The following is a 25904-nucleotide window of genomic DNA, read 5'->3' as shown; positions in this document are numbered from 1 at the left end:
ACTAAAACAGAAAATCTCGTCATTAAGGTTGATAAATATTTTTGAAATCACATTGGCCCAGTAATTCCTCTCTGAACGCGTGAGTACGGACGGGGTACTCACGCGTGTGGCCGGAGGAATTGCCGGTTTTCAGCTTGCACAGCGCATGCGGGGAAAACTGGCATTTCCTGTCCCCTGACCTAAGGGGTTCAGAGGCACAGCGCGTGCGACTGCACAGGCAGCGCGTGCACAGTGAACTTCATCGATTTCATTCATGGATTCAGTGAGGGTAGGTCCTGACAACTTGGAAATGAAAAAAGCAGGAGTAAAGCTATCGAGAAGCTGCGGAGGAAAAGCCTGTCATCGTGGAGCTTCTGAAAGTCATTTTATTTCTGTTTGGGAAAGGGAGGAAAGTTATTTTAAGAATGGCTGAGGTAAGTTTAAAAAAATTTTTTTGTTTAAAACGATTTTTCAGTACTGTAGGTAGAAGGAGCAATTGTGGCTGTGGGCAAGCCCTCATTGAATTTATTTTTATAAAATGTGAAATTTACTGTTTTAAAAATAATAAAATGCTTACAAAATGAAATTGTCATCAGTAATATTTAGAAAGTATGTATGTACGATTGTATGTATGTCTGTATATATTCCATTAAGGATGTGCATTTATGTATGTATTCCTTTCAGTACGTGGATGAATGTATTTATGTAATGATGAATTTCTGCAAATGTAATTTATTAGAAAAGGATCTAGGCCTGTGATATTCATCAGGCGGGAAGGATGTGTTTGCAAGCAAGCAATGCTTCCTGGTATAGGCCGAGTTGATGTTATAGGCACTAAGTTTATTAAAATAACTGTAACAACTATTTCCATTTACTCCGAACAGGTACGTCTGTGTAGTGAGGAGTCCTGTGAGCGAGAAACATGCCCTCTTATAGAAATGTTGCCACGATGTTCTATGTGTATTTGCTTCAAAGAAATCGCAAGGCCAGGGAGCAACATAGAAGATTGAGGAACCATAACCGTCTCCTGATCAGAAGAAACAACTACCCACCCCACAGAGTTTACAGGGAGAGGCGATCATTTGATATGCTGTCCGAGGAGTTGTGTATCAGGAGGCTGCGCTTCAGTAAAGAGGCAATTGGCCGACTATGTGACATGTTGAAGGCAGACTTGTAGCCACGCTCGAAAACACGCACTGCCTTGTCAGTGAACATGAAGGTAACCACAGCATTGAACTTCTTTGCAAGTGGATCATTTCAAGCAGGCACCGGTGACATATGCAACATCTCCAAGAATGCTGCCAAGGTCTGCATTCACCAGGTCACAGAAGCCATTTGCCATAGGCTTTCAGATTTCATTCATTATGACTTGTCCACTCGACATCAGAAGGAGATGGCCTTAGCTTTTTATCGCATTGCTGGATTCCCCAAAGTGTTTGGGGCTGTCGATGGAACCCACATTGCTTTGAAGGCACCCAAGGATGCACCTGTGACATTCATTAACAGGAAGGGGTATCATTCATTGAATGTTATGATATTATGTGATGCACACCTCCAGATCCTAAACGTGAATGCAGGGCACTGGGGAAGTAATCATGACTCCTTCGTCCTCCGTAACTCTAAATTGTATGATTCTCTCAGCAAATTGCCTACAGGTTCCGCATGGATATTGGGCGACAAGGACTACCTGCTAAAATCATGGCTGGTGACGCCCTACCGCAATACCATTAATCAGTCTCAGGAGAGATACAACCATGCACATGTGACTACACGTCAAGTGGTGGAGAGGACAATAGGAGTTCTGAAATCACGCTTCCGGTACCTGGATAGGTTAGGGGGGACCTTGCAGTACTCTCACCAGAAAGTGGCGCGGATTGTGCTGGCCTGTCCTTGCCCTGCAGGAAGGACTGACCCTTAACAATGACGCCTGTTGAAGTGGAGGATGAAGGCGATGGCAATGTGCATGTTGCCAGGCCTCATGGGGAGGAGCCAAGTGCCGCCGAATCTAAGGCTGCTCGCGAACTGCTGGTAGCCAACACCTTGACGCAGTAGTTACGCCCTGTACCTACCCCTCCCCCCGCAAGGCAAAGACAGAAGCAGACACATATTAAAGTGAAAGAGTGACCTTTTATTGCATCATCAAAAACTTTTCATCTTCAATTTCGATGTATACAGTGAATAACTTGTAAATTTTAAGTAAAGCTTCTGTAGTTTTAAAAATTTTCTAAAAATGAACAATGCGGAAGAAATATTGTAAACAGTTCGTTTTTACTTGTCTTTCTTTTGTTGTGCAAGTAAAACATTCAGGATGTTAAGGACCTCTTTTATGCACTTTAATAATATTAAAGTTAACAGTTTTGAAATCACTTTATAAGCAGGTTTAAGTAATTTTTGTCTGATTTACAGTGAAATGGCAAAATTTAAGATGGGTACTACCTCATGTAACGTTTTCAAACATGTGCATAATGCTAACTGTTGGCAAAGAAAGTGTAAACATTTTACAGTAATTTTTACTTTCTTACTGCAATACAAACATTCAAGGTAAGAACTAGCTAGTTTCTACTTGTGTAACTGTTGTAAAAAAATTTGAAATAAAAGAAATGTTTAAATTGTTTTAAGATTGACTACTGGGTGTACTGCTTAAACGAAAAGGTAACATATCCTTTCATGCTGAAATAAACATTTAAATTTAAATATGAAAGAAAACATTAAACATTTCAATAAAATGAGAAATATAACAATTTAACGAATTGGCCACTGGCCTCTGTGGCTGAGGGTTGAAGGAGGCGGAGTGGGCAGAAGGTGACACGCTAACGTTTCCTGCGCCTTTTCAATGCCCTCTGCGGCCGCTGACTCCACGCACTGCTCATCCCGTGTTTGAGAGGTACTCTGTCCAGCTGTGGGAGTGAAGCAGAAAACATTTGCAAAGGTAAAGCAAGATGTGCCACATCACCGATATTCAACACACACCTATCCTTCTTCAACATATAGCTGGGCAGGGCAACTCACTATGAGGGTCAGCAATGTTTGTTTCAGATCCTTCAGCAGGGCGATTGCTAGCAAATCCACACATCTGTTCGACCCGTTCCTCATGCTCGGTCAAAACCCTCAGCAACACCACTGCCTGTGCGTGTGCGTTCTCTGGCATTGTGAGAACTCTTACTCTGATATTAAAGAAGAGGAAATAGAATCATACAGCTGCATTTCTGACATGGTCAGCAGAGGCTTTGAAGACTGGGTTGGGTGTTTCTTAAAATCTCTGATTGAAGTTTTACAGCTCAAAGCACTGGAATCAAAATAAGAGAACAGAAGGTAACCCTGAGCTGCCCCCAAAGCCACAAAGTTTTATTGTCAGCTCAGGTGACTTTACCATGAATTAGCTTTGGAAAATTTAATGCAGAAGCCTTTTGCAATCCAGTTAAAATAAACTCTTAGCAATTTAACAGTACACTTTCGTTAAAACTGTACAAACCCTGACACATCGCAACAAGTCACTGAATTTCTTGCGACATTGTTCCGCTGTACGCGGTATGGTGGAGCTCGCGCTGACAGCTTGTGCAACTTCCGACCACGCTGCCATCTGACCTTTTTGCGGTGCCCTCGACTCCTCATTCCCCATGATGCGCAGACGCCTCGCCTCCACCTCGCTGAGGAGATATCTGAGGTCATCCTCAGTGAAGTTCTGAGTTCTTTTAATCACGTTAAATGTGGTCATTCCAGCCATCTCAATTTGCTAATTAACTGAACAGAATTAAAAGATTGATTTCAAGGCTTTAAAAACTGCTCAAACAGCTTCAATTCTCTTTAAAACATTCTGAGAGTCATCAAAATCATTCAAAACTTTTTAAAAGTTTATAAAAGTTACCAAAACATTGATAAAAATATACAGAACCTACCTGCACTTCTCTTCTGTAAGAAAGAGTGCTCTCCAGCTGCTTTCACAGATTATGGGCGTGTCCTATTAAAATGAGACCTCAAGGGGCGTGTCTCACTTGCACAGCGCACCGCAGGCTTCGCGCTGGCTGCGCTCCTGGGCGGCGTGACGTCATACGCTGCCCGGGATTCTTCTCTTTCAAAAATGAATTCCAGGCGTCCCTGGAGGTGAACGGCAGGCACGTCGGGTAAGTGCAGATCGGGGGCTTGCACGCGCGACAAGCCCCCGATCGTAATTTCTGCCGCATTACCTCCAAAAGGAGAAATTTATGTTTCTGCTCCCTAATCATTTGCCTCTGTTCCTGCTACTCTTTCATTCGGTGACAATCTCAGCAGCAGAAAGGAGGAGTTCGACAATCTCCGAATCGCGATCACTGCTCCACCTTCATTCAAGAAGTTGAAGAATTGCAGTGGTCTCTTTTAATTTTAACAAGATATCAGTAATGCATGGGGCACAGACCAGGACGATGCTGACGAAATTGCATTTGAAAGCTTATTTTAGGCAAGATTCAGTTAAATACTCGGAAAGTGTACCAGCATCAAACGTAATAACGTCGAGGATGGGATCCAAACCCTCGCGTACAGATCAGCAATGGATTAACAGTCCATCGCCTTAACCTCTCGGCCACCTCGTCTCCACCATACACTGCTCTCAGCCATTGCATTTCCTGCTTTTTGCATCTAAGCAGAAATACCCTGAAAGAAAGTCCACTTCACCGCTTATCCTGCCCGTGCACACAGATCTACAATGTTGAAAATGTACAATCAGCTTAATGTAAGCAAAGGGCCTTCCGCTGCTTCAGTTGAGGGACTGTCAAAAATGGTCGGTTTGAAGCTAGATTCAAAACATAAAAAGTGTCGCCCAGGATTCGAACCTGCAATCTTCTGATAACTGAAAAACTCACAAGGGAAGTCAGGTGCTTTATCTATTCGGCTATGCAGCCGCTGATATTGGTTGGCCCCTTTATATGGGGAGAATTGTGAGCAGATTCAAGGAAACTGTTTGCAAAAAGAAGCGGATTGAGCAGAAGACAAACATTTTAACTGAAAGAACAGGACTTCTGCGAGCTGGGTTTGCACCAGCGGAGGGAATCACAATGCAACTTGAAGCAGAATATCGGCGGCTCGTTGGTCTAGGGGTATGATTCTCGCTTAGGGTAATTCTGTGGCTTAAAATGCGAAATGTCCCGGGTTGAAATAACGGACGAGCCGCGCCGCATTGAGTTAAACTCAACACCTCGGCCATTAAAGCTGAAATCGCTCTACTTCAAAAAAAACGGAATGATCCGGGACTGTGAGCTCTGCCATTTTAAACAGACACAGAATGATCCGGGACTGTTAGCACTCCCGGTTTAAACAGAACCAAAGTGATTAACAACTGACCACGACCCATTCCATTATAGGCAGGCCTGATTTTCAATGCTTATGAAATCGATGGCAACATAAATCGGACTGTTTCTATAACAGGCGGCCGATTACAATGCCCGCTTTTCTGTTGGACGACAAATTGAAGGTTTACTCCATTATAATTTTTCCCTTTATATCCGTCATTTCTCTCCAGCCAAATGAACTGAGTGTAGGTGTCAGCCGTGGCTCAGCGGCAGCAAAGTCAAGCACCACTCCTGAGACTTGAGCACATAATCCAGGCTGACACTCCAGTGCGGTACTGAGGTAGTGCTGCACTGTTGGTGCCTCCGTCTTCCTAGCAAGACGTTAAACTGGGTCCTCCGATCCCTTGAGAGTTTGCCGGAAAGAACGAAGATTTCTCGCCCATTATTTATCTCTCAACCAAAGACACTAAAACAGAAAATCTCTTCATTAGGGTTGATAAATAGTTTTGAAATTACATTGCCTCCTAAAGGAGAAATTTATGTTTCTGCTCCCTAATCATTTGCCTCTGGTCCCGCTAGTCTTTCATTCGGTGACAATCTCAGCAGAAGAAAGGAGGAGTTCGACAATCTCTGAATCGCGATCACTGCTCCAACTGCATTCAAGAATTTGAAGAATTGCAGTGGTCTCTTTTAATTTTAACAAGATATGAGTAATGCATTGGGCACAGACCAGGAGCACCAGGGCGATTCTGACGAAATTGCATTTGAAAGCTTATTTTAGTCAAGATTCAGTTAAATGCTCGGAAAGTATACCAGTTTCAAACGTAATAACGACGAGCATGGGATCCGAATACTCACGTACAGATCGAGCAATGGGTAAACAGTCCATCTCCTTAGCCTGTCGGCCACCTCGTCTCCACCATATCCTGCTCTCAGCCATTCCATTTCCAGCTTTTTGCATCTAAGCAGAAAAATCCTGAAAGAAAGCCCACTTCACCGCTTATCCTGCCCGTGCACCCAGACCTACAATGTTGAAAATGTACAATCAGCTTAATGTAAGGAAAAGGCCTTCCACTGCTTCAGTTGAGGGACTGTCAAAAATGGTCGGTTTGAAGCCAAATTCGGAACAGAAGAAGTGTCGCCCAGTTAATTAAACGACCGCAGCAGGACTCGAACCTGCAATCTTCTAATAACTGAAAAAACTCGCGACCGAAGTCAAACGCCTTATCCATTAGGCCACGCAGCCGCAGATGCTGCTAAGCCTCTTCTTATGGGGAGAATTGTGAGCAGATTCAAGGAAACTGCTCGCAAAAAGAAGCGGATTGAGGAACAGTTAAACATTTTAACTGAATGAAGAGGACTTCTGCGAGCTGGGTTTGCACCAGCGCAGGGAATCGCAATGCAACTTAAAGCAGAACATCGGTGGTTCGTTGGTCTAGGGGTATGACTCTCGCTTAGAGAATTTCCGTGGCTTAAAATGCGAGACGTTCCGGTTGCAAATCCTGGACTGAGCCCCGCCGCATTTAGTTAAACTCAACACCTCGGTCATGAAAGCTGAAATCGTTCTACTTTAAAAAATACGGAATTAATCGGGACTGTGAGCTCTGCCATTTTAAACAGAAACAGAATGATCCGGGACTGTGAGCACTCCCGGTTTAAATAGACCCAGAGTGATGAACAACTGACCACGACCCATTCCATTATAGACAGGCCTGATTTTCAATGCTTATGAAATCGATGGCAACATAAATCGGACTGTTTCTATAACAGGCGGCCGATTACGATGCCCGCTTTTCTGTTGGGTGACAAATTGAAAGTTTACTCCATTGTAATTTTTCCCTTTATCTCCGTCATTTCTCTCCAGCCAAATGAACTGAGTCCAGGTGTCAGCCGTGGCTCAGCGGCAGCAAAGTCAAGCACCACTCCAGAGACTTGAGCACATAATCCAGGCTGACACTCCAGTGCAGTACTGAGGTAGTGCTGCACTGTTGGTGCCTCCGTCTTTCTAGTAAGACGTTAAACGGGGACCTCGGATCCCATGAGAGTATGCCGAAAAGAGCGAGGATGTCTCGCCCATTATTTATATCTCAACCAAAGACACTAAAACAGAAAATCTCGTCATTAAGGTTGATAAATATTTTTGAAATTACATTGCCTCCTAAAGGAGAAATTTTTGTTTCTGCTCCCTAATCATTTGCCTCTGGTCCCGCTACTCTTTCATTCGGTGACAATCTCAGCAGAAGAAAGGAGGAGTTCGACAATCTCCGAATCGTGATAACTGCTCCAACTTCATTCAAGAAGTTGAAGAATTGCAGTGGTCTCTTTTAATTTTAATAAGATATGAGTAATGCATGGGGCACAGACCAGGAGCACCAGGGCGATTCTGACGAAATTGCATTTGAAAGCTTATTTTAGACAAGATTCAGTTAAATGCTGGGAAAGTGTACCAGTATCAAACGTAATAACGACAAGGATGGGAGCTGAACCCTCGCGTACAGATCGGCAATAAATTAACAGCCCATCGCCGTAACCTCTCGGGCACCTCGCCTCAACCATATACTGCTCTCAGCCATTCCATTTCCAGCTTTTTGCATCTAAGCAGAAATACCCTGAAAGAAAGTCCACTTCACCGCTTATCCTGCCCGTTCACCCAGATCTACAATGTTGAAAATGTACAATCAGCTTAATGTAAGCAAAAGGCGGCTCGTTGGTCTAGGGGTATGATTCTCGCTTAGGCAATTTCCGTGGCTTAAAATGTGAGAGGTCCCGGGTTCTAAATCCCGGGCTGAGCCCCGCCGCATTTAGTTAAACTCAACACATCGGTCATGAAAGCTGAAATCGTGCTACTTTAAAAAATACGGAATGATCCGGGACTGTGAGCTCTGCCATTTTAAACAGACACAGAATGATCCGGGACTGTGAGCCCTCCCGTTTGAAATAGACGCAGAGTGATTAACAACTGACCACGACCCAATCCATTATAGACAGGCCTGATTTTCAATGCTTATGAAATCGATGGCAACATAAATCGGACTGTTTCTATAACAGGAGGCCGATTACGATGCCCGCTTTTCTGTTGGGTGACAAATTAAAGTTTACACCATTGTAATGTTTCCCTTTATCTCTGTCATTTCTCTCCAGCCAAATGAACTGAGTGTAGGTGTCAGCCGTGGCTCAGCGGCAGCAAAGTCAAGCACCACTCCAGAGACTTGAGCAGATAATCCAGGCTGACACTCCAGAGCAGTACTGAGGTAGTGCTGCACTATTGGTGCCTCCATCTTTCTAATAAGACGTTAAACCGGGTCCTGCGTTCCCATGAGAGTATGCCTAAAAAAACGAGTATGTCTCGCCCATTTTTTATCTCTCAACCAAAGACACTAAAACAAAAAATCTCGTCATTAAGGTTGATAAATATTTTTGAAATTACATTGCCTCCTAAAGGAGAAATTTATGTTTCTGCTCCCGAATCATTTGCCTCTGGTCCCGCTACTCTTTCATTCGGTGACAATCTCAGCAGAAGAAAGGAGGAGTTCGACAATCTCCGAATCGCGATAACTGCTCCAACTTCATTCAAGAAGTTGAAGAATTGCAGTGGTCTCTTTTAATTTTAACAAGACGTGACTAATGCATCGGGCACAGACCAGGAGCACCAGGGCGATTCTGACGAAATTGCATTTGAAAGCTTATTTTCGGCAAGATTCAGTTAAATGCTCGGAAAGTGTACCAGTATCAAATGTAATAACGATGAGGATGGGATCTGAATCCTCATGTACAGATCGGCAATAGATTAAGAGTCCATCGCCTTAACTTCTCGGCCACCTCGCCTCAACCATACACTGCTCTCAGCCATTCCATTTCCTTCTCTTTGCATCTAAGCAGAAATACCCTGAAAGAAAGTCCTCATCACCGCTTATCCTGCCCGTGCACACATATCTACAATGTTGAAAATGTACAATCAGCTTAATGGAAGGAAAAGGCCTTCCACTGCTTCAGTTGAGGGACTGTCAAAAATTGTCGGTTTGAAGCCAGATTCGGAACAGAAAAAGTGTCGCGCAGTTAATTAAAGGACCGCGGGAGGACTCGAACCTGCAATCTTCTGATAACTGAAAAACTCACGAACCGAATTCAGACGCCTTACCCATCAGGCCACGCAGCCGCAGATGTTGCTGAGCATCTTTTTATGGGGCGAATTGTGAGCAGATTCAAGGAAACTGCTCGCAAAAAGAAGCGGATTGAGGAAAAGTTAAACATTTTAACTGAATGAGCAGGACTTCTGCGAGCTGGGTTTGCACCAGCGCAGGGAATCGCAATGCAACTTAAAACATAACATCGGCGGCTCGTTGTTCTAGGGGTATGATTCTCGCTTAGGGAATTTCCATTGCTTAAATTGCGAGAGGTCCCGGTTTCAAATCCCGGACGAGCCCCGCCACATTTAGTTGAATTCAACACCTCGGTCATGAAAACTGAAATCGTTCTCCTTTAAAAAAAACGGAATGATCCGGGACTGTGAGCTCTGCCATTTCAAACAGAAACAGAATGATCCGGGACTGTGAGCACTCTCTTTTTAAACAGACCCAGAGTGATTAACAACTGACCACGACCCATTCCATTATGGACAGGCCTGATTTTCAATGCTTATGAAATCGATGGCAACATATATCGGACTGTTTCTATAACAGGCGGCCGATTACGATGCCCGCTTTTCTGTTGGGTGACAAATTGAAAGTTTACTCCATTGTCTCCGTCATTTCTCTCCAGCCAAATGAACTGAGTCTAGGTGTCAGCCGTGGCTCAGCGGCAGCAAAGTCAAGCACCACTCCAGAGACTTGAGCACATAATCCAGGCTGACACTCCAGTGCAGTAATGACGTAGTGCTGCACTGTTGGTGCCTCCGTCTTTCTAGTAAGACGTTAAACCGGGCCCTCGGATCCCATGAGAGTATGCCGAAAAGAACGAGGATGTCTCGCCCATTATTTATATCTCAACCAAAGACACTTGTGGTAAACCACTTTTATCGTTACACTATAGTTATCACTGTTGTATTGTTATCACCGTTATCACTGTTGTATCACGATACGAGGTCGCCTCTTGTCGCGCTGTTATACCTGGGCTGACCACCTCCGGCTCCGCCCATGGCTCCACCTACCTGCCCAGGTATAAAGGTAGTCGACTGGCTGGTATTCCTCCTTGTTGGATCCGATCACCCACGAGGGTGGGCTCTGTTATTTAGTCAATAAAAACCTTTAGTTACGTTCCTAACTCGTCGCCTTTTATTGGACGAATTGATAGGTATATCAATTTTATTGACTAAATTTTAAAGATGTCTACTACTGGCCAGCCAGAAGCCCTCCCAGAAGCACAGCCACAGCAGCTTTCAGACACCGGGCTACGCCAGCCACACCAGCCGGCTTGGCTGCAAGCCCTCAAACCACCGTACCTGGATCTAAACCCACAGGCAGCAAACTCAGCCCTCAACTTCAAACACTGGCTGGACTGCTTCGAATCCTACCTGGAAGAATCCGGCGTCCCGCAGAGATCCAAACTAAGACTTCTGAACGCCCAAGCGAGCCCGAGAGTATACGCACTCATCCAGGACACGACTACGTACGAGGCCGCTATCAACCTACTGAAACAGCAGTACCGCAGCCCGGTAAATTACATGTACACCAGGCACCTCCTAAGATCCCGCCCGCAACAGCCAGGAGAGTCTGTTGCTGAATTTTTACGGGCGCTAAGAGCACTCGGCAGGAACTGTGACTTTAAAGCGGTGACGGCTGTTGAAAATACGGAAGATAATATCCGCGATGCCTTTGTGAAAGGCCTACGGTCCGACTACTCACGGCAAAGACTGCTTGAAGCTAAAGACCTCGACCTGGACAAAGCTGAAGCCCTCGCTCTCTCCCTGGAGGTGGCCCATCAGGACCAGGAGGCGTTTTCCAGGTACTGCTCGTGACCCTGGGACTCGGGCCCGACCCCTACCGCAATACCCTTCGCAGCGCCGCCCCCGGGACCTACCTCAGCGTCGGCGTCCCGGACCCGACCGGGCCCGCCACCCCCGGTACCGGCTCCGACATCGGGCACCTGTGATCGGGCCGCCGGCTGCTTCTTTTGCGGCCAGGAGAAGCACCCGAGGTCGCGCTGCCCAGCCAGGAACTCTACCTGCGCAACCTGCAGGAAGAAAGGCCACTTCTCTAAGGCCTGCAGGAGCAGATCTTCAGAGGCCAGCAGTGCCTCATGCGAACTGTGGGGGCGGCCATCTTCTTTCACGGCAACTGAGGCCAGCATCCCCACACGTGAGTCATGGGGGCGGCCATCTTTGATCAAGGCAACCGACCCCAATAGTGCCTCATGTGAGTTATGGGGGCAGCCATCTTCTCCGCCATTTTGTCCTACCTCGTGGGAGACGCCATTTTACCCACCATGCCCGACTGCCACCGGGCCCCCGGACCCGACGACCGCCTCGCCCGCAGACGACAACGACTCGCTTACCTACACACTAGCCTCCGTCACTCTGGATCAAGCCCGCCCACACCACCTGTCCAAGCCGATGATGGACATCAAAGTAAACGGCCACGCCACGACCTGCCTGTTCGACAGCGGAAGCACGGAGAGCTTCATCCACCCAGACACGGTGAGCCACTACTCCCTCCCTGTCCTGCCAACACGCAACCGAATCTCGATGGCATCGAGGTCCCACGCCACGGACATTAGCGGCTACTGTGCTGTGACCTTGTCGGTTAAGGGTACAGAGTATAAAAATATTAAACTCCTCGTCCTCCCCCAGCTCTGCGCTGCCGTCCTACTAGGGCTGGACTTCCAATCCCACCTCCAAAGTGTAACCCTAGCATACGGTGGACTCCTCCCCCCACTCACAGTCGACAACCAGCGAAGGTTAAACCGCCCACCGCGTAACACCTGCAGCCTATCCACCCTCAAGGTGCCGCCACCTTCCCTGTTCGCTAACCTCACCCCCGACTGCAAACCCGTCGCTACCAAGAGCAGGCGGTACAGCGCTGGGGACAGAGCTTTCATTAGCTCTGAGGTGCAGCGTCTCCTGAAGGAGGGCATCATCGAGGGGAGCAACAGCACCTGGCGTGCCCAGGTCGTGGTCGTTAAGACCGGCGATAAAAATCGCCTGGTCATCGACTACAGCCAGACCATAAACAGATACACCCAGCTGGACGCATACCCCCTTCCCCGCATATCTGACATGGTCAATCAGATTGCACAATACCGCGTATTCTCGACCATCGACCTTAAGTCGGCCTACCACCAACTCCCTATCCACCCCGAGGACCGCCAGTACACCGCCTTCGAGGCGAATGGGCGCCTATACCACTTCCTTAGGGTCCCGTTCGGTGTCACCAACGGGGTCTCGGTCTTCCAAAGGGAGATGGACCGGATGGTTGACCAGAACGGACTGCAGGCCACATTCCCCTACCTAGATAACGTCACCATCTGCGGCCGCGACCGGCAGGACCACGACGTGAATCTGGAGAAATTCCTCCGTACAGCCCAACGGCTAAACCTCACCTACAATAAGGAGAAATGTGTGTTTAACACCTCGCGCCTTGCCATCCTTGGCTGTGTAGTAGAGAACGGACTCATCGGCCCCGACCCCGAAAGAATGCGCCCCCTCATGGAGCTACCCCTCCCCCACTGCCCTAAGGCACTTAAGAGAACCCTGGGGCTCTTCGCCTACTATGCCCAATGGGTGCCCAATTATGCGGACAAAGCCAGACCCCTCATGAAGTCCACATCCTTCCCCCTTATGGAGGAAGCGTGCGCAGCCTTCTCCCTCATTAAGGGAGACATTGCCAAGGCCACTATGCATGCAGTGGATGAGTCCATCCCCTTCCAAGTCGAGAGCGATGCATCCGACTTCGCCCTAGCCGCCACCATTAACCAGGAGGGGAGACCGGTGGCCTTCTTCTCAAGGACCCTACAGGGCCCTGAGATCCGACACTCGTCGGTCGAGAAGGAGGCCCAGGCGATTGTGGAGGCGGTACGACGCTGGAGGCACTACCTGGCAGGCAAACGATTTACCCTCCTTACCGACCAACGTTCGGTCGCTTTTATGTTTAATAACAAGCTGAGGGGCAAAATCAAGAATGACAAGATCTTGAGGTGGAGAATCGAGCTCTCCACCTACGATTATGATATCTTGTACCGGCCAGGTAAGCTGAACGAACCCCCCGATGCTCTGTCACGAATTACATGCGCCAGCGCACAAAGTGATAGACTTCAGACCCTGCACAACGACCTCTGCCACCCTGGGGTCACCAGACTTTACCACTTCATTAAGGCCCGCAACCTGCCCTACTCCATCGAGGAGGTCAGGACCATAACCAGGAACTGCCAGACCTGTGCCGAGTGCAAACCGCACTTCTTTAGGCCGGACAGAGCAAGCCTGATCAAGGCCACCCGCCCCTTCGAGTGCCTGAGCATCGACTTTAAGGGGCCCCTCCCGTCCTCTGACCGTAATGTGTACTTCCTCAACATTGTTGATGAGTACTCCCGTTTCCCCTTTGCCTTCCCCTGCCCAGACATGACCAGTACCACGGTCATTAAATGCCTGAACGACCTCTTCGCCTTGTTCGGGTTCCCAAACTATATACATAGTGACCGGGGCTCCTCTTTCATGAGCGAGGAACTCCGTCAGTTCCTACTAGCGAGAGGTATTGCAGCAAGTAGGACCACCAGCTACAACCCCCGAGGGAACGGCCAGGTGGAAAGAGAGAACGCGACGGTATGGAAGGCCGTCCTCTTAGCCTTAAAGTCTAAGGGCCTCCCAACCTCCCACTGGCAGGAAGTCCTCCCGACAGCGCTGCACTCCATCCGGTCACTACTTTGCACTGCCGTTAACGCCACCCCCCATGAACGAATGTTTGTTTTCCCCAGGAAGTCGACTACGGGAACCACTCTACCAACCTGGCTGACCTCTCCGGGGCCCGTCTTGCTGCGAAAGCACGTGAGGGCCCATAAAACAGATCCCCTGGTCGAGAGGGTGAACCTCCTGCACGCCAACCCCCAGTACGCCTACGTGGCTTACCCAGACGGGCGGGAGGACACTGTCTCCTTACGAGACCTCGCAGCCTCGGGCACTCCGGAGACACCACCTTTACCCCCCCCCACCAACCCCCAATTCCAGCCCAGGTAGACGGCATGCCGGAACCCCACGAGCCTTCGCCGACCACGCAGACACCAGCACTAACACCGGATAATGCAGCACCGCTGCTGCGACGATCGGAGAGGCTTACGAGGCCTCCGGACAGACTGACATACCAGAACTGGTAGTACACTTCACCCCGCCGGACTCAAATCTAAACAAGGGGTGAATGTGGTAAACCACTTTTATCGTTACACTATAGTATCACTGTTGTATTGTTATCACCGTTATCACTGTTGTGTCACGATACGAGGTCGCCTCTTGTCGCGCTGTTATACCTGGGCTGACCACCTCCGACTCCGCCCATGGCTCCACCTACCTGCCCAGGTATAAAGGTAGTCGACTGGCTGGTATTCCTCCTTGTTGGACCCGATCACCCACGAGGGTGGGCTCTGTTATTTAGTCAATAAAAACCTTTAGTTACGTTCCTAACTCGTTGCTTTTTATTGGACGAATTGATAGTTATATCAATCTAGTAAGACGTTAAACCGGGCTCTCGGATCCCATGAGAGTATGCCGAAAAGAACGAGGATGTCTCGCCCATTATTTATATCTCAACCAAAGACACTAAAGCAGAAAATCTCGTCATTAAGGTTGATAAATATTTTTGAAATTACATTGCCTCCTAAAGGAGAAATTTATGTTTCTGCTCCCTTATCATTTGGCTCTGGTCCCGCTACTCTTATAATTCGGTGACAATCTCAGCAGAAGAAAGGAGGAGTTCGACAATCTCCGAATCGCGATCACTGCTCCAACTTCATTCAAGAAGTTGAAGAATTGCAGTGGTCTCTTTTAATTTTAACAAGATATGAGTAATGCATGGGGCACAGACCAGCAGCACCAGAGCGCCTCTGACGAAATTGCATTTGAAAGCTTATTTTAGACAAGATTCAGTTAAATGCTCGGAAAGTGTACCAGTATCAAACGTAATAACGACGAGGATGGGAGCTGAACCCTCGCGTACAGATCGGCAATAGATTAACTGTCTATCGCCTTAACCTTTCGGCCACCTCGAGTCAACCATATACTGCTCTCAGCCATTTCATTTCCTGCTTTTTGCATCTAAGCAGAAATACCCTGAAAGAAAGTCCACTTCACCGCTTATCCTGCCCGTGCACCCAGATCAACAATGTTGAAAATGTACAATCAGCTTAATGTAAGCAAAAGGCCTTGCACTGCTTCAGTTGAGGGACTGTCAAAAATGGTCGGTTTGAAGCCAGATTCGGAACAGAAAAAGTGTGGCCCAGTTAATTAAACGACTGCGGTAGGACTCGAACCTGCAATCTTCTGATGACTGAATAACTCATAACCGAAGTCAGATGCCTTATCCATTAGGCCACGCAGCCGCTGATACTGCTGGGTGTCTTTTTATGGGGAGAATTGTGAGCAGATTCAAGGAAACTGCTCGCAAAAAGAAGCGGATTGAGGAAAAGTTAAACATTTTAACTGAATGAACAGGACTTCTGCGAGCTGGGTTTGCACCAGCGCAGGGAATCACAATGCAACTTGAAGCAGAGCATCGGTGGTTCGTTGGTCTAGGAGTATGACTCTCGCTTAGAGAATTTCCGTGGCTTAAAATGCGAGACGTCCCGAGTTCAAATCCCGGACTGAGCCCCGCCGCATTTAGTTGAACTCAACACCTCGGTCATGAAAGCTGAAACCGTTCTACTTTAAAAAATACGGAATGATCCGGGACTGTGAGCTCTGCCATTTCAAACAGAAACAGAATGATCCGGGACTGTGAGCACTCTCTTTTTAAACAGACCCAGAGTGATTAACAACTGACCACGACCCATTCCATTATAGACAGGCCTGATTTTCAATGCTTATGAAATCGATGGCAACATATATCGGACTGTTTCTATAACAGGCGGCCGATTACGATGCCCGCTTTTCTGTTGGGTGACATATTGAAAGTTTACTCCATTGTAATTTTCCCTTTATTTCCGTCATTTCTCTCCAGCCAAATGAACTGAGTCTAGGTGTCAGCCGTGGCTCAGCGGCAGCAAAGTCAAGCACCACTCCAGAGACTTGAGCAGATAATCCAGGCAGACACTCCAGTGCAGTAATGACGTAGTGCTGCACTGTTGGTGCCTCCGTCTTTCTAGTAAGACGTTAAATCGGGCCCTCGGATCCCATGAGAGTATGCCGAAAAGAACGAGCATGTCTTGCTCATTATTTATATCTCAACCAAAGACACTAAAGCAGAAAATCTCGTCATTAAGGTTGATAAATATTTTTGAAATTACATTGCCTCCTAAAGGAGAAATTTATGTTTCTGCTCCCTAATCATTTGGCTCTGGTCCCGCTACTCTTTAATTCGGTGACAATCTCAGCAGAAGAAAGGAGGAGTTCGACAATCTCCGAATCGCGATCACTGCTCCAACTTCATTCAAGAAGTTGAAGAATTGCAGTGGTCTCTTTTAATTTTAACAAGATATGAGTAATGCATGGGGCACAGACCAGGAGCACCAGAGCGCCTCTGACGAAATTGCATTTGAAAGCTTATTTTAGACAAGATTCAGTTAAATGCTCGGAAAGTGTACCAGTATCAAACGTAATAACGACGAGGATGGGAGCTGAACCCTCGCGTACAGATCGGCAATAGATTAACTGTCTATCGCCTTAACCTTTCGGCCACCTCGACTCAACCATATACTGCTCTCAGCCATTTCATTTCCTGCTTTTTGCATCTAAGCAGAAATACCCTGAAAGAAAGTCCACTTCATCGCTTATCCTGCCCGTGCACACAGATCAACAATGTTGAAAATGTACAATCAGCTTAATGTAAGCAAAAGGCCTTCCACTGCTTCAGTTGAGGGACTGTCAAAAATGTTCGGTTTGAAGCCAGATTCGGAACAGAAAAAGTGTCGCCTAGTTAATTAAACGACTGCGGCAGGACTCGAACCTGCAATCTTCTGATGACTGAATAACTCATAACCGAAGTCAGACGCCTTATCCATTAGGCCACGTAGCCGCTGATACTGCTGGTTGTTTTTTTATGGGGAGAATTGTGAGCAGATTCAAGGAAACTGCTCGCAAAAAGAAGCGGATTGAGGAAAAGTTAAACATTTTAACTGAATGAACAGGACTTCTGCGAGCTGGGTTTGCACCAGCGCAGGGAATCACAATGCAACTTGAAGCACAGCATCGGTGGTTCGTTGGTCTAGAGGTATGACTCTCGCTTAGGAAATTTTCGTGGCTTAAAATGCGAGACGTCCCGGGTTCAAATCCTGGACTGAGCCCCGCCGCATTTAGTTAAACTCAACACCTCTGTCATGAAAGCTGAAACCGTTCTACTTTAAAAAATACGGAATTAATCGGGACTGTGAGCTCTGCCATTTTAAACAGAAACAGAATGATCCGGGAATGTGAGCACTCCCGGTTTAAATAGACCCAGAGTGATTAACAACTGACCACGACCCATTCCATTATAGACAGGCCTGATTTTCAATGCTTATGAAATCGATGGCAACATAAATCGGACTGTTTCTATAACAGGCGGCCGATTACGATGCCCGCTTTTCTGTTGGGTGACAAATTGAAAGTTTACTCCATTGTAATTTTTCCCTTTATCTCCGTCATTTCTCTCCAGCCAAATGAACTGAGTCTAGGTGTCAGCCGTGGCTCAGCGGCAGCAAAGTCAAGCACCACTCCAGAGACTTGAGCAGATAATCCAGGCAGACACCCCAGTGCAGTAATGAGGTAGTGCTGCACTGTTGGTGCCTCCGTCTTTCTAGTAAGACGTTAAACCGGGTCCTCCGATCCCATGAGAGTATGCCGAAAAGAACGAGGATGTCTCGCCCCTTATTTATATCTCAACCAAAGACACTAAAACAGAAAATCTCGTCATTAAGGTTGATAAATATTTTTGAAATTACATTGCCTCCTAAAGGAGAAATGTATGTTTCTGCTCCCTAATCATTTGCCTCTGGTCCCGCTACTCTTTAATTCGGTCACAATCTCAGCAGAAGAAAGGAGGAGTTCGACAATCTCCGAATCGCGATCACTGCTCCAACTTCATTCAAGAAGTTGAAGAATTGCAGTGGTCTCTTTTAATTTTAACAAGATATGAGTAATGCATGGGGCACAGACCAGGAGCACCAGAGCGCCTCTGACGAAATTGCATTTGAAAGCTTATTTTAGACAAGATTCAGTTAAATGCTCGGAAAGTGTACCAGTATCAAACGTAATAACGACGAGGATGGGAGCTGAACCCTCGCGTACAGATCGGCAATAGATTAACTGTCTATCGCCTTAACCTTTCGGCCACCTCGACTCAACCATATACTGCTCTCAGCCATTTCATTTCCTGCTTTTTGCATCTAAGCAGAAATACCCTGAACGAAAGTCCACTTCATCGCTTATCCTGCCCGTGCACACAGATCAACAATGTTGAAAATGTACAATCAGCTTAATGTAAGCAAAAGGCCTTCCACTGCTTCAGTTGAGGGACTGTCAAAAATGTTCGGTTTGAAGCCAGATTCGGAACAGAAAAAGTGTCGCCTAGTTAATTAAACGACTGCGGCAGGACTCGAACCTGCAATCGTCTGATGACTGAATAACTCATAACCGAAGTCAGACGCCTTATCCATTAGGCCACGCAGCCACTGACACTGCTGGTTGTCTTTTTATGGGGAGAATTGTGAGCAGATTCAAGGAAACTGCTCGCAAAAAGAAGCGGATTGAGGAAAAGTTAAACATTTTAACTGAATGAACAGGACTTCTGCGAGCTGGGTTTGCACCAGCGCAGGGAATCGCAATGCAACTTAAAACATAACATCGGCGGCTCGTTGGTCTAAGGGTATGATTCTCGCTTAGGGAATTTCCATGGCTTAAATTGAGAGAGGTCCCGGGTTCAAATCCCGGACGAGCCCCGCCACATTTAGTTGAATTCAACACCTCGGTCATGAAAACTGAAATCGTTCTCCTTTAAAAAAAACGGAATGATTCGGGACTGTGAGCTCTGCCATTTCAAACAGAAACAGAATGATCCGGGACTGTGAGCACTCTCTTTATAAACAGACCCAGAGTGATTAACAACTGACCACGACCCATTCCATTATAGACAGGCCTGATTTTCAATGCTTATGAAATCGATGGCAACATATATCGGACTGTTTCTATAACAGGCGGCCGATTACGATGCCCGCTTTTCCGTTGGGTGACAAATTTAAAGTTTACTCCATTGTAATTTTCCCTTTATCTCCGTCATTTCTCTCCAGCCAAATGAACTGAGTCCAGGTGTCAGCCGTGGCTCAGCGGCAGCAAAGTCAAGCACCACTCCAGAGACTTGAGCAGATAATCCAGGCTGACACTCCAGTGCAGTAATGACGTAGTGCTGCACTGTTGGTGCCTCCGTCTTTCTAGTAAGACGTTAAATCGAGCCCTCGGATCCCATGAGAGTATGCCGAAAAGAACGAGGATGTCTCGCCCATTATTTATATCTCAACCAAAGACACTAAAGCAGAAAATCTCGTCATTAAGGTTGATAAATATTTTTGAAATTACATTGCCTCCTAAAGGAGAAATTTATGTTTCTGCTCCCTAATCATTTGGCTCTGGTCCCGCTACTCTTTAATTCGGTGACAATCTCAGCAGAAGAAAGGAGGAGTTCGACAATCTCCGAATCGCGATCACTGCTCCAACTTCATTCAAGAAGTTGAAGAACTGCAGTGGTCTCTTTTAATTTTAACAAGATATGAGTAATGCATGGGGCACAGACCAGGAGCACCAGAGCGCCTCTGACGAAATTGCATTTGAAAGCTTATTTTAGACAAGATTCAGTTGAATGCTCGGAAAGTGTACCAGTATCAAACGTAATAACGACGAGGATGGGAGCTGAACCCTCGCGTACAGATCGGCAATAGATTAACTGTCTATCGCCTTAACCTTTCGGCCACCTCGACTCAACCATATACTGCTCTCAGCCATTTCATTTCCTGCTTTTTGCATCTAAGCAGAAATACCCTGAAAGAAAGTCCACTTCACCGCTTATCCTGCCCGTGCACCCAGATCAACAATGTTGAAAATGTACAATCAGCTTAATGTAAGCAAAAGGCCTTCCACTGCTTCAGTTGAGGGACTGTCAAAAATGTTCGGTTTGAAGCCAAATTCGGAACAGAAAAAGCGTCGCCCAGTTAATTAAACGACTGCGGCAGGACTCGAACCTGCAATTTTCTGATGACTGAATAACTCATAACCGAAGTCAGACGCCTCATCCATTAAGCCACGCAGCCACTGATACTGCTGGTTGTCTTTTTATGGGGAGAATTGTGAGCAGATTCAAGGAAACTGCTCGCAAAAAGAAGCGGATTGAGGAAAAGTTAAACATTTTAACTGAATGAACAGGACTTCTGCGAGCTGGGTTTGCACCAGCGCAGGGAATCGCAATGCAACTTAAAACATAACATCGGCGGCTCGTTGGTCTAAGGGTATGATTCTCGCTTAGGGAATTTCCATGGCTTAAATTGCGGGAGGTCCCGGGTTCAAATCCCGGACGAGCCCCGCCACATTTAGTTGAATTCAACACCTCGGTCATGAAAACTGAAATCGTTCTCCTTTAAAAAAAACGGAATGATCCGGGACTGTGAGCTCTGCCATTTCAAACAAAAACAGAATGATCCGGGACTGTGAGCACTCTCTTTTTAAACAGACCCAGAGTGATTAACAACTGACCACGACCCATTCCATTATAGACAGGCCTGATTTTCAATGCTTATGAAATCGATGGCAACATATATCGGACTGTTTCTATAACAGGCGGCCGATTACGATGCCCGCTTTTCCGTTGGGTGACAAATTTAAAGTTTACTCCATTGTAATTTTCCCTTTATCTCCGTCATTTCTCTCCAGCCAAATGAACTGAGTCCAGGTGTCAGCCGTGGCTCAGCGGCAGCAAAGTCAAGCACCACTCCAGAGACTTGCGCAGATAATCGAGGCTGACACTCCAGTGCAGTAATGACGTAGTGCTGCACTGTTGGTGCCTCCGTCTTTCTAGTAAGACGTTAAATCGGGCCCTCGGATCCCATGAGAGTATGCCGAAAAGAACGAGGATGTCTCGCCCATTATTTATATCTCAACCAAAGACACTAAAGCAGAAAATCTCGTCATTAAGGTTGATAAATATTTTTGAAATTACATTGCCTCCTAAAGGAGAAATTTATGTTTCTGCTCCCTAATCATTTGGCTCTGGTCCCGCTACTCTTTAATTCGGTGACAATCTCAGCAGAAGAAAGGAGGAGTTCGACAATCTCCGAATCGCGATCACTGCTCCAACTTCATTCAAGAAGTTGAAGAATTGCAGTGGTCTCTTTTAATTTTAACAAGATATGAGTAATGCATGGGGCACAGACCAGGAGCACCAGAGCGCCTCTGACGAAATTGCATTTGAAAGCTTATTTTAGACAAGATTCAGTTAAATGCTCGGAAAGTGTACCAGTATCAAACGTAATAACGACGAGGATGGGAGCTGAACCCTCGCGTACAGATCGGCAATAGATTAACTGTCTATCGCCTTAACCTTTCGGCCACCTCGACTCAACCATATACTGCTCTCAGCCATTTCATTTCCTGCTTTTTGCATCTAAGCAGAAATACCCTGAACGAAAGTCCACTTCACCGCTTATCCTGCCCGTGCACCCAGATCAACAATGTTGAAAATGTACAATCAGCTTAATGTAAGCAAAAGGCCTTCCACTGCTTCAGTTGAGGGACTGTCAAAAATGTTCGGTTTGAAGCCAGATTCGGAACAGAAAAAGTGTCGCCCAGTTAATTAAACGACTGCGGCAGGACTCGAACCTGCAATCTTCTGATGACTGAATAACTCATAACCGAAGTCAGACGCCTTATCCATTAGGCCACGCAGCCACTGACACTGCTGGTTGTCTTTTTATGGGGAGAATTGTGAGCAGATTCAAGGAAACTGCTCGCAAAAAGAAGCGGATTGAGGAAAAGTTAAACATTTTAACTGAATGAACAGGACTTCTGCGAGCTGGGTTTGCACCAGCGCAGGGAATCGCAATGCAACTTAAAACATAACATCGGCGGCTCGTTGGTCTAAGGGTATGATTCTCGCTTAGGGAATTTCCATGGCTTAAATTGAGAGAGGTCCCGGGTTCAAATCCCGGACGAGCCCCGCCACATTTAGTTGAATTCAACACCTCGGTCATGAAAACTGAAATCGTTCTCCTTTGAAAAAAACGGAATGATCCGGGACTGTGAGCTCTGCCATTTCAAACAGAAACAGAATGATCCGGGACTGTGAGCACTCTCTTTTTAAACAGACCCAGAGTGATTAACAACTGACCACGACCCATTCCATTATAGACAGGCCTGATTTTCAATGCTTATGAAATCGATGGCAACATATATCGGACTGTTTCTATAACAGGCGGCCGATTACGATGCCCGCTTTTCCGTTGGGTGACAAATTTAAAGTTTACTCCATTGTAATTTTCCCTTTATCTCCGTCATTTCTCTCCAGCCAAATGAACTGAGTCCAGGTGTCAGCCGTGGCTCAGCGGCAGCAAAGTCAAGCACCACTCCAGAGACTTGAGCAGATAATCCAGGCTGACACTCCAGTGCAGTAATGACGTAGTGCTGCACTGTTGGTGCCTCCGTCTTTCTAGTAAGACGTTAAATCGAGCCCTCGGATCCCATGAGAGTATGCCGAAAAGAACGAGGATGTCTCGCCCATTATTTATATCTCAACCAAAGACACTAAAGCAGAAAATCTCGTCATTAAGGTTGATAAATATTTTTGAAATTACATTGCCTCCTAAAGGAGAAATTTATGTTTCTGCTCCCTAATCATTTGGCTCTGGTCCCGCTACTCTTTAATTCGGTGACAATCTCAGCAGAAGAAAGGAGGAGTTCGACAATCTCCGAATCGCGATCACTGCTCCAACTTCATTCAAGAAGTTGAAGAATTGCAGTGGTCTCTTTTAATTTTAACAAGATATGAGTAATGCATGGGGCACAGACCAGGAGCACCAGAGCGCCTCTGACGAAATTGCATTTGAAAGCTTATTTTAGACAAGATTCAGTTAAATGCTCGGAAAGTGTACCAGTATCAAACGTAATAATGACGAGGATGGGAGCTGAACCCTCGCGTACAGATCGGCAATAGATTAACTGTCTATCGCCTTAACCTTTCGGCCACCTCGACTCAACCATATACTGCTCTCAGCCATTCCATTTCCTGCTTTTTGCATCTAAGCAGAAATACCCTGAACGAAAGTCCACTTCACCGCTTATCCTGCCCGTGCACACAGATCAACAATGTTGAAAATGTACAATCAGCTTAATGTAAGCAAAAGGCCTTCCACTGCTTCAGTTGAGGGACTGTCAAAAATGTTCGGTTTGAAGCCAGATTCGGAACAGAAAAAGTGTCGCCCAGTTAATTAAACGACTGCGGCAGGACTCGAACCTGCAATCTTCTGATGACTGAATAACTCATAACCGAAGTCAGACGCCTTATCCATTAGGCCACGCAGCCACTGACACTGCTGGTTGTCTTTTTATGGGGAGAATTGTGAGCAGATTCAAGGAAACTGCTCGCAAAAAGAAGCGGATTGAGGAAAAGTTAAACATTTTAACTGAATGAACAGGACTTCTGCGAGCTGGGTTTGCACCAGCGCAGGGAATCGCAATGCAACTTAAAACATAACATCGGCGGCTCGTTGGTCTAAGGGTATGATTCTCGCTTAGGGAATTTCCATGGCTTAAATTGAGAGAGGTCCCGGGTTCAAATCCCGGACGAGCCCCGCCACATTTAGTTGAATTCAACACCTCGGTCATGAAAACTGAAATCGTTCTCCTTTGAAAAAAACGGAATGATCCGGGACTGTGAGCTCTGCCATTTCAAACAGAAACAGAATGATCCGGGACTGTGAGCACTCTCTTTTTAAACAGACCCAGAGTGATTAACAACTGACCACGACCCATTCCATTATAGACAGGCCTGATTTTCAATGCTTATGAAATCGATGGCAACATATATCGGACTGTTTCTATAACAGGCGGCCGATTACGATGCCCGCTTTTCTGTTGGGTGACAAATTGAAAGTTTACTCCTTTGCAATTTTTCCCTTTATCTCCGTCATTTCTCTCCAGCCAAATGAACTGAGTCTAGGTGTCAGCCGTGGCTCAGCGGCAGCAAAGTCAAGCACCACTCCAGAGACTTGAGCACATAATCCAGGCTGACACTCCAGTGCAGTAATGACGTAGTGCTGCACTGTTGGTGCCTCCGTCTTTCTAGTAAGACGTTAAATCGAGCCCTCGGATCCCATGAGAGTATGCCGAAAAGAACGAGGATGTCTCGCCCATTATTTATATCTCAACCAAAGACACTAAAGCAGAAAATCTCGTCATTAAGGTTGATAAATATTTTTGAAATTACATTGCCTCCTAAAGGAGAAATTTATGTTTCTGCTCCCTAATCATTTGGCTCTGGTCCCGCTACTCTTTAATTCGGTGACAATCTCAGCAGAAGAAAGGAGGAGTTCGACAATCTCCGAATCGCGATCACTGCTCCAACTTCATTCAAGAAGTTGAAGAATTGCAGTGGTCTCTCTTAATTTTAACAAGATATGAGTAATGCATGGGGCACAGACCAGGAGCACCAGAGCGCCTCTGACGAAATTGCATTTGAAAGCTTATTTTAGACAAGATTCAGTTAAATGCTCGGAAAGTGTACCAGTATCAAACGTAATAACGACGAGGATGGGAGCTGAACCCTCGCGTACAGATCGGCAATAGATTAACTGTCTATCGCCTTAACCTTTCGGCCACCTCGACTCAACCATATACTGCTCTCAGCCATTTCATTTCCTGCTTTTTGCATCTAAGCAGAAATACCCTGAAAGAAAGTCCACTTCACCGCTTATCCTGCCCGTGCACCCAGATCAACAATGTTGAAAATGTACAATCAGCTTAATGTAAGCAAAAGGCCTTCCACTGCTTCAGTTGAGGGACTGTCAAAAATGGTCGGTTTGAAGCCAGATTCGGAACAGAAAAAGTGTCGCCCAGTTAATTAAACGACTGCGGCAGGACTCGAACCTGCAATCTTCTGATGACTGAATAACTCATAACCGAAGTCAGACGCCTTATCCATTAGGCCACGCAGCCGCTGATACTGCTGGTTGTCTTTTTATGGGGAGAATTGTGAGCAGATTCAAGGAAACTGCTCGCAAAAAGAAGCGGATTGAGGAAAAGTTAAACATTTTAACTGAATGAACAGGACTTCTGCGAGCTGGGTTTGCACCAGCGCAGGGAATCACAATGCAACTTGAAGCACAGCATCGGTGGTTCGTTGGTCTAGGGGTATGACTCTCGCTTAGGGAATTTTCGTGGCTTAAAATGCGAGACGTCCCGGGTTCAAATCCCGGGCTGAGCCCCGCCGCATTTAGTTAAACTCAACACCTCGGTCATGAAAGCTGAAACCGTTCTACTTTAAAAAATACGGAATTAATCGGGACTGTGAGCTCTGC

General features: G+C 46.4%; 4 non-coding genes across 4 annotated transcripts; 1 reads left to right on the top strand and 3 right to left on the bottom strand.

The window, feature by feature from the left end:
- Nucleotides 1–20829: 20829 nt before the first annotated feature.
- On the top strand, nt 20830–20919 carry trnap-agg (transfer RNA proline (anticodon AGG)). The gene is given in 2 exon segments: nt 20830–20865; nt 20884–20919. It is a non-coding gene; the product is annotated as a tRNA-Pro (tRNA).
- A 1272-nt stretch (nt 20920–22191) lies between these two features.
- Nucleotides 22192–22281, bottom strand: trnar-ucg (transfer RNA arginine (anticodon UCG)). Its single transcript is given in 2 exon segments — nt 22192–22227; nt 22245–22281. It is a non-coding gene; the product is annotated as a tRNA-Arg (tRNA).
- Nucleotides 22282–23821: 1540 nt separating this feature from the next.
- Nucleotides 23822–23911, bottom strand: trnar-ucg (transfer RNA arginine (anticodon UCG)). Its single transcript is given in 2 exon segments — nt 23822–23857; nt 23875–23911. It is a non-coding gene; the product is annotated as a tRNA-Arg (tRNA).
- A 1541-nt stretch (nt 23912–25452) lies between these two features.
- Nucleotides 25453–25542, bottom strand: trnar-ucg (transfer RNA arginine (anticodon UCG)). The gene is given in 2 exon segments: nt 25453–25488; nt 25506–25542. It is a non-coding gene; the product is annotated as a tRNA-Arg (tRNA).
- Between the last annotated feature and the right edge of the window lie 362 nt (nt 25543–25904).

This window comes from Somniosus microcephalus, unplaced genomic scaffold (assembly GCF_052327205.1).
Source record: "Somniosus microcephalus isolate GS21.2 unplaced genomic scaffold, FLI_Smic_1.0 unresolved_chr1, whole genome shotgun sequence".
Lineage (NCBI taxonomy): Eukaryota > Metazoa > Chordata > Chondrichthyes > Squaliformes > Somniosidae > Somniosus > Somniosus microcephalus.
This window is presented reverse-complemented; position numbering and strand designations above follow the sequence as displayed.